We start from the raw sequence: 7316 nt of genomic DNA on the forward strand, positions 1-7316 counted from the left end.
CCTTTCAGGTCAAATTAATCTGTTTCATTTTCTCTTATCTACACATCCCCAATTCTGTATCTTTTTCTAATGCTGTTTTTCTCTAGAAAGCCTTTCCTCATTTCTGACTATTAAGACCAACTCAGCCTACGAGGCTCTTCCTTGTGCCCTCAGCCAAAAGTAATAATTCAGTGGTTCTTTTTAACCAAGAATATCTGGTACTGGAGGGAAAAAAGCCCAAAGAAAGAGAATTCACTTACAACAGGGGCCAAATTTTCATAGTTAAAAAGGATAAAAGGAATGAATGTAGGGAGAGCCAACCCTGGAGAAAGCCACCCCTCCCCCAAACACCATAATACACAGTAATCATATATATGTGTTATTACTTTAACATGAAAATCAAGGATATTTGAAATTTATACAGTTGTATTATTTACATTTCGGTTATATAATAGCTATTACTTAAACAAAACGACAGGACTAGTTTACATAACCATTAGTAATAATAGGATGTATTAAACAAATACATATGAAAGATATCCCATTGCCCTTGAGTCAATAGGGACTGAGAGAGACCCTACAGGACACAGCAAAACTGCCCCACAGAGTTTCCAAGGAGTGGCTGGTAGATTCCAACTGCCGACCTTTTGGTTAGCAGCTGAGCTCTTAACCACTGCACCACCAGGGCTCCATGAAAGATAAGCAATATTTCATGTCTTTATGTCCTCTCATATACCAATTAATTTTAACTTTTTAAAACTTTATTGCATAGTGCAAAAATGGTGTGGAGGGCGTCAGACCTCCTTGTCTAACTTCACAAGGTAGAGGAGAGAGAATCAAGATCAACTTCAGCCCAAGGCTGATTCCTATGAGGTGGAGGTCAGACATACTTCCTCTCTTCAAACTTTTTAACCAGTTCTAACACCAGCTGTCCCTCCCACAGCACTCTCTACTTCTCTTCTGTGTTTGATAATTCATTGCAACGGCCACACAGAACTTACAGACTATACTTCAGGGTTTCTTAGATTATAATTCAGGACCAGGAAGGGCTCAGAATACAGTTCTTTGGTCAGGACAGTTTCTTCTCAGCCATGTTTGCAAGCAGGCTTCTCTTTGGCCCTTGGCCCGGCCTCTGCCCTGCTCGCACAAGTGTTACAAAGCTCTTCAGCTCCACCAGTATATACCTGGAGGCACCCCACTCCGCCAGGAAGCCTCCTGTTCAAAGGCACTCAACTCTCTCGCTCCACTCCGTGGGTCTGCATGCCCACTGCAGCCACCTCACTCCATGGGCTGGGAAAACTGACTTATCCCCTCGTTAGGGTTCCATATACCTTATTTGCATGGTTCCACCTCTCCCATAAGGGTTCCATGCACTTTATTTGCATTGTCAGCAAGCTGTCCAATCCCCTTGGTGGGCCACAAGCACCTTATAGGTGTAGTCCCACCCAATCATTTTGTGGGAGTCACAAAGGCCATATTAAGTAAGCCACTGCACTAAATATTTAAATTGTGTAGGCTATATTACTGTATATTCTTAAGGCACAAAAATATAAGACTTTTTAAAAAGAAAATGTAAATACGATAGGACTAATTAAACAATTATCTATATTTAATAAAAAATAACAATGGTATGTTTCTTTCTGTTCCATGATATAATAGGACGCTTTATTTCTTCTGTTTCCTTTTCCAATAATACTGCCTGCAACCTTTCGGACATCCTTCTTTTCTTTTATGCAGTAGTAAAACTGAATACAGTCAAAAGGAAAAGTGTCTTTGATTTGTAGCTGTGCTCTTATCAAGCCCACATTATACTGATTCCTGGTGTCAGTCCAATGTGATGACATCAAGCTAAATATCCTCTCAACAAAAACACTTGAACATGGAATACTTAGGATTTTGCTTACTAGCAACAGCAGGTTTTAGACTTGTAGGAATTAAGCTTCTGGCTCTCCAAAAATGTCCATCCATTTTTTAACCGACAGGCTTGTTTTGGTAGACCAGCTGTTTGTCAAGAAGGTCCTTTGCACCTATAAATTCATCATACAGGCTATCCATGTCTAAAATGTCTATCATTTTTAAACAGTCTAAAGCGCACTGGATGTCATTATAAGTTAAACCTTTCTTTCTCAAGAAAAATGGTTTTACAGCACAGAGGTTATCTGAACTCGTGAAATCAAAATTGGATTCCAAAAAAGTTATGGCTCTAGTGAAGAAATTAAGAAAGTCCTGTTTAACTTGACTGCCCTTTTCTGGTGACATTTTTTGAGTTCGAAAGCAGTCTTCTTTCCAACAAATGAGTCTTTTTTTTGCTGCATGAGTTTTTGTTGCAACCTACACATAATCTCAAACAACTCAGGTACAGTCAGTTTATCCTTTTTCTAGGCTTCTTATGGCCTCTTCAAACATCGTCAAGCAGCTTTGGAGAAAGAACATATAAATTTCTGTTATACTGTGATTCTTTTCTCCATTCTCATCCTCAATGTATTTCCAAATGAGAGAAAGGCATTTTTTTTTTCCCACACTTTGAAAATACGACTTCATGGTAAGGCCAACATTTTAACATTTTTCTACGGCTGGCAACAATGATAGCCATCTTGTAGGAACATGTCTAAGGAGTCTATCACCTTCCATCTCTAAAAAAAATTAAAAATCTCATTGAGTGCTTCTGCTTCTTTTGAGGAAACTGAAAAGTAACCAAAAACTTTCATTATGAAAGCTTCAATATCACAGGAAAGAAAATCCCACTGGTTTTCAGCAGCCTCTTGTAGACGGTGTGCAAGACATTTGGCAGGTAAGATCTTGTCATTTTCTTTGGTCAGAAGGCTACAGACTGAATGGAATTAGCCAAAATTCACATTTTCCCTATCTGTTGAATATGAATAAAGACGAGCAAGGTCTAGTTTGTATTTGGACAGGGTATCAGCAATCTTTTTGTTTTGTTTTCCGGGGTTTCTTTAAAAGCTTCATAGAAATCAAGAAGACGATCTGAAACTCCTCCATCTTTTAAATCAAGGCACGTTAAGAGCTGGGGCAACACTTTCTTGTTGCTGTGATTCAACGCATCACTTGATTCACTATAGAAAACATGGTCATTGGTAAGACCTGACAGAATCAGCTCTACACTGTAAGGAGCCAACATATCTGTTATCAAATCTCCCCCTTTGTTTGCCCACAGGACATTTCAGTTGCAATCTCTGAATCAGGAAATGTAACTTGAGTTTCACAGAGCAGTCAAGGCAGCGGTATGATAATGCATGCTCATTTGTGCAGTATGCCCAAGCTAATTCAGCTGCTATTATTTTCGACTGAATATTGATGTCTTTTGGGGAGACAACCACACTTTGAATTGATTTAAAAGTACTTGCTTGTCTCATCCCAGACCTGTGAGATTCAGTCTCCATATGTGCTTTTACATCGCGTTCTCACCGTGTCCAACCCCAAACTCTTTTCTGCATATTGGGCATTATGCTCTGTTTGGGTTATTTACCTCCCTAATCTAGTTGTGTATGCGTCCTTCCATCAGTCATTAAAGTAACATGGCCATTTAGCCTTCTTTTTCGATATTGCCTGGATCTGCTGGTGTTGATTTTGTTTTCATCCTCATTTTCATTATTTCAGTTCTTAGTAAACATGGTCATGATCTTCACAAAGTTAAAATTTAAACTAACATTGTCTCCAGACAAAGTGCAACAGTTAATCAGACTAACACAATTACAGCACTTCGGCATTTAAATTAGTCTGAGAGAATGCAACAATGGATAATCCATTACTGTGAACCACAAACCAGGGCTGCCAACACTAGGTGTCAAGAGAAGCCGGTGATTATAACCATTTGACACTAAAAATTGTTGTCGTGGCTTCTATTTTTCAGGCCATCATATAATATAGTTTTATATTTTTCCCCCAACTTTCCACACTCATTGCTGAAAATCAGGACTTTCTGCACCCAGGATGGTTTGCTGGGATGTAGGACTTTCTGGGACAGTCCCAGGCAATCGGGGATGGCTGGTTTAACAAAAAATAAATGTTCATAACTCTTCCATTTTCATAGATGACAGTCTATCTAGTATTTTCGGATCTGCTATTTTTGGCATTAACAGATTATATTAGATCGTCTTTCTGAGACATATAGTCTATCAAAAACCAAACCCACTGCTGTCAAGTTGATTCTGACTCACAGCAACCCTATAGGACACCGCAGAACTGCCCCATAGGGTTTCCAAAGCTGTAAATCTTTTAAGGACAGACTGCCACATCTTTCTCCTGCAGAGAGGCTGGTGGCTTTGAATCATCGATCACTGAGTCAGCAAGGGAGCACTTAACCACTTTGCTACCAGGGCTCCTGCAGTATAGTCTAAGGTAAGTCAAAGAAAAACAGCTAATCAGATCTTTCCAGCAGTAGCTTTTCTGAAGATTTCCTTTGGATAAACCTGAACACTTACCTCAAACTTCATAGCATTATTTGGTACAGCAGTTCCAGTTTGTTTCTTTAGCTATAGGCACAGTTCTGAGACTAGCTGGCAAGTCAAGGTTGGCTGTTCCTAAAGATTTAGTTGCCCTGCCTTTTGCTATTTTTAACAGCTCCACTCTATCTACAAAGAACAAAAACAAATACTTGTTAATTCAATAGCATACCCCCAAAAGACTAAGAATGACAAATTAAGCATTTGCTTTATTATAACAGCAATCTAAAAATGTTTTAACCCAACTATGTAATGGCCAGTAAAAGTAAAAAGGGTGGAGGGCACAGAATGCAAAGAGAAAGGAAGTGATAAAAGGGTAATACTGTTTCTCCCACACTAGTTAGTTAACCTGTTAGAAGCCTAAAAACGAGGTTCCTTAAATGCTATTCAGAGTTGGAAAACTAATGTTAGTCACAAATTAACATTAAAAAGACTCCATTGGGAGCCGCCTGCTCCAGATTCCCCCACCCCGAGCCAGTTAACGGTCACAAAAACCCCCAAAACCCATTGCCATCAAGTCGATTCCAACTCACAGTGACCTTATAAGACAGAGTAGAACTGCCCCATAGGTTTCCAAGGAGTGCCGCCCGCCGCAAAGCCAATACTGAGACAGGAAGAGGTAAGCAGTAAAAAGCAGTAAGAGGGCTTTATTGAATACTGGTATTCAAGAGACAGAGGGGGTTAAATTTCTCCCAAATTCTGTCTAATTCTAAAGAGCTAGTGGGAGAATTTCATAGGGGAAAGGTCAGGGTTACCTAATGTTTTGATCACGCAGTCCACAGATGGTCTTATACGTCACAAAACAACTACAAGAAACTCTTTATTAAACTAAAGGTATGCCTGTCAGAAATCTGGGCTCTAATCAGTATATTTGTAACAGGCTGAAAAAACTCACATAAGAATCTCTCGGCTAGTGGAACTGTTCTGCCAAGTCCATTCTGGGTGAGATAGGGAGCAAGAAAGAAAGGTGTAGATTAAAAATGTCAGGCATCTTTTCTAGCTGTTGTCTTATGGGCTGAAGGCCATTTCTCAAGAGAACAAAAAAGAGAAGAGAGACCAAGGCCACAGGAGCTGAGAGAGCTCCGCACTCCTTTGGAAGAGACGGGTGCGGCTGATGCAATAAAAAAATGTTTTTAGAGATTACTTAGAGGATCATTATGGCGTTAGTTATGTCAAGTTCTCAATCGCCCATTGTGAATAGGAGAAAACATGTTGTAAGGTATTAGGGTGTTTGTCAAGAGTGGAACAGAACGGGCTGCTCAGTCATATCTTGAACAGAACCTGTGCCATTTTCTAAAGGCTAAAAATTAAAAAAAGATTAATCACAGCTTATACAGTTATACTAAAACAAATAAGGAAATATATTCTTTTTAATATTAAAACACTGGAGAAAAACTATTTTCTCTACCTCAACCTGGTGGATTCGAACTACCTATCTTCGTTAGCAGCCGAAAAACCTTAACCACTATGCCACCAGGGTTCCAAACTTTAACCCTGAGGGGTAAAAATGATGTCCGTTTAAAAATAAACTGTAGGCTGTATTGTATAGTTTTATCTAATAATCAGCTAATGTCCCCCCCAAAACACTCCATAGATTTCATGCACCAAAGAGAAATAAAAAAAAAACTACACAAACTTTTGCTCTAAAGCCTAGTCATATATTGTCCCCATACATGTGAAAGAAGGGAAAAGAGAGAAGTTAACTGTGCGCCACTCTTAAAAGTAAGTGACCCACTATGGGTTCTGCTCCGCCACCTCGTCCTGGATCTCTCCCTCCAACTTTTGTGTTCTTTCAGGTACACCGTGCGGCCAAAGCGAAGGATCGTTGCCCCCTCGTAGGCCCTTCTACAGTGGGACTTCCCCCAAGAACCGGACCTGCTGCAGGATTGGTATCGGACCCGCAGTGCCGCTCTCGGTACCGGCGGCTTCAGGATCGCGACCCACTTGGCGAACAGGACCGCAAGCAGCGCCTGTGCTTCCGCTGCTGGCGCCTCCTGGAAGACGCTGACCTGCTCCTTCTCTGGGGCGGCTCCGACTGCGGGACGACGACTGCCTAAGTCACTCTGGAACAGGACGCAGAGCTGCTGGGAGAGGGGGTGAGCCTGGCCGCGCCGTTCACGTAGCTAAGACGTCGTTGCTTCCTGTCTTTACCTTCCTTCTCTTTTAAAAGGGTCACTTCCCGAAAACCCAGGCCATCCCCTAACAGTGATTCTCAACTGGGGACGATTTTGCCCCCGAGGGGATATTCGCCAATGTCTGGAGACATCTGTGGTGCTCACAACTTGGGTGGGTGCTACCGACGGAGGCCAGCCTGGGGCGCTACTGAACACTCTATAGTATACAGGACACCTCCAGCAACACAGTTATCCGGCCGAAAATGTCAACAGCGCGGAAACGGAGAAAAGCTGCCTTAAAACAAACGAAAAACCGGTCAAGTCCCAGAAGTGGGCCACCATGCCGGGACTAGGTCCCCACGATCCCCCCAAACCGAGGCGCGAATTCCCCGCCTCCCTAAAGTGACCCCGCCCTTCCCTGGGAGGCGGGGCTACGGCGCGGGCGGGGCCAGGCAGTGAGACAATAAACAAAACTTGAAAACCCACCCGAGGCCGCAATCCCGCCCCCGCCTTTGGAGCCACTCAGGGCCCGGCACTTCTCCTGTCACCGCACCTGAGATAACTGCGGGACCTACCCCGCCACCAAGAAACTTCCCACAGGCTGTCGACGCTTCACTCAAGACGTATAGAAAAGCCGCAGGCCTTTCGAAGCTTAGAACAAACTACAACTTCTCAAACCCCCTCTTGGAAGAGTGTACTCAAAACCACCACTTCAGCCACCTGGAAGCGGTGGGAAGTACCTGAAGCTAGCGCCCGGAGC

The sequence above is a fragment of the Elephas maximus genome, chromosome 3 (genome assembly GCF_024166365.1).
Source record: "Elephas maximus indicus isolate mEleMax1 chromosome 3, mEleMax1 primary haplotype, whole genome shotgun sequence".
In the NCBI taxonomy this organism is placed as follows: Eukaryota; Metazoa; Chordata; class Mammalia; order Proboscidea; family Elephantidae; genus Elephas; species Elephas maximus.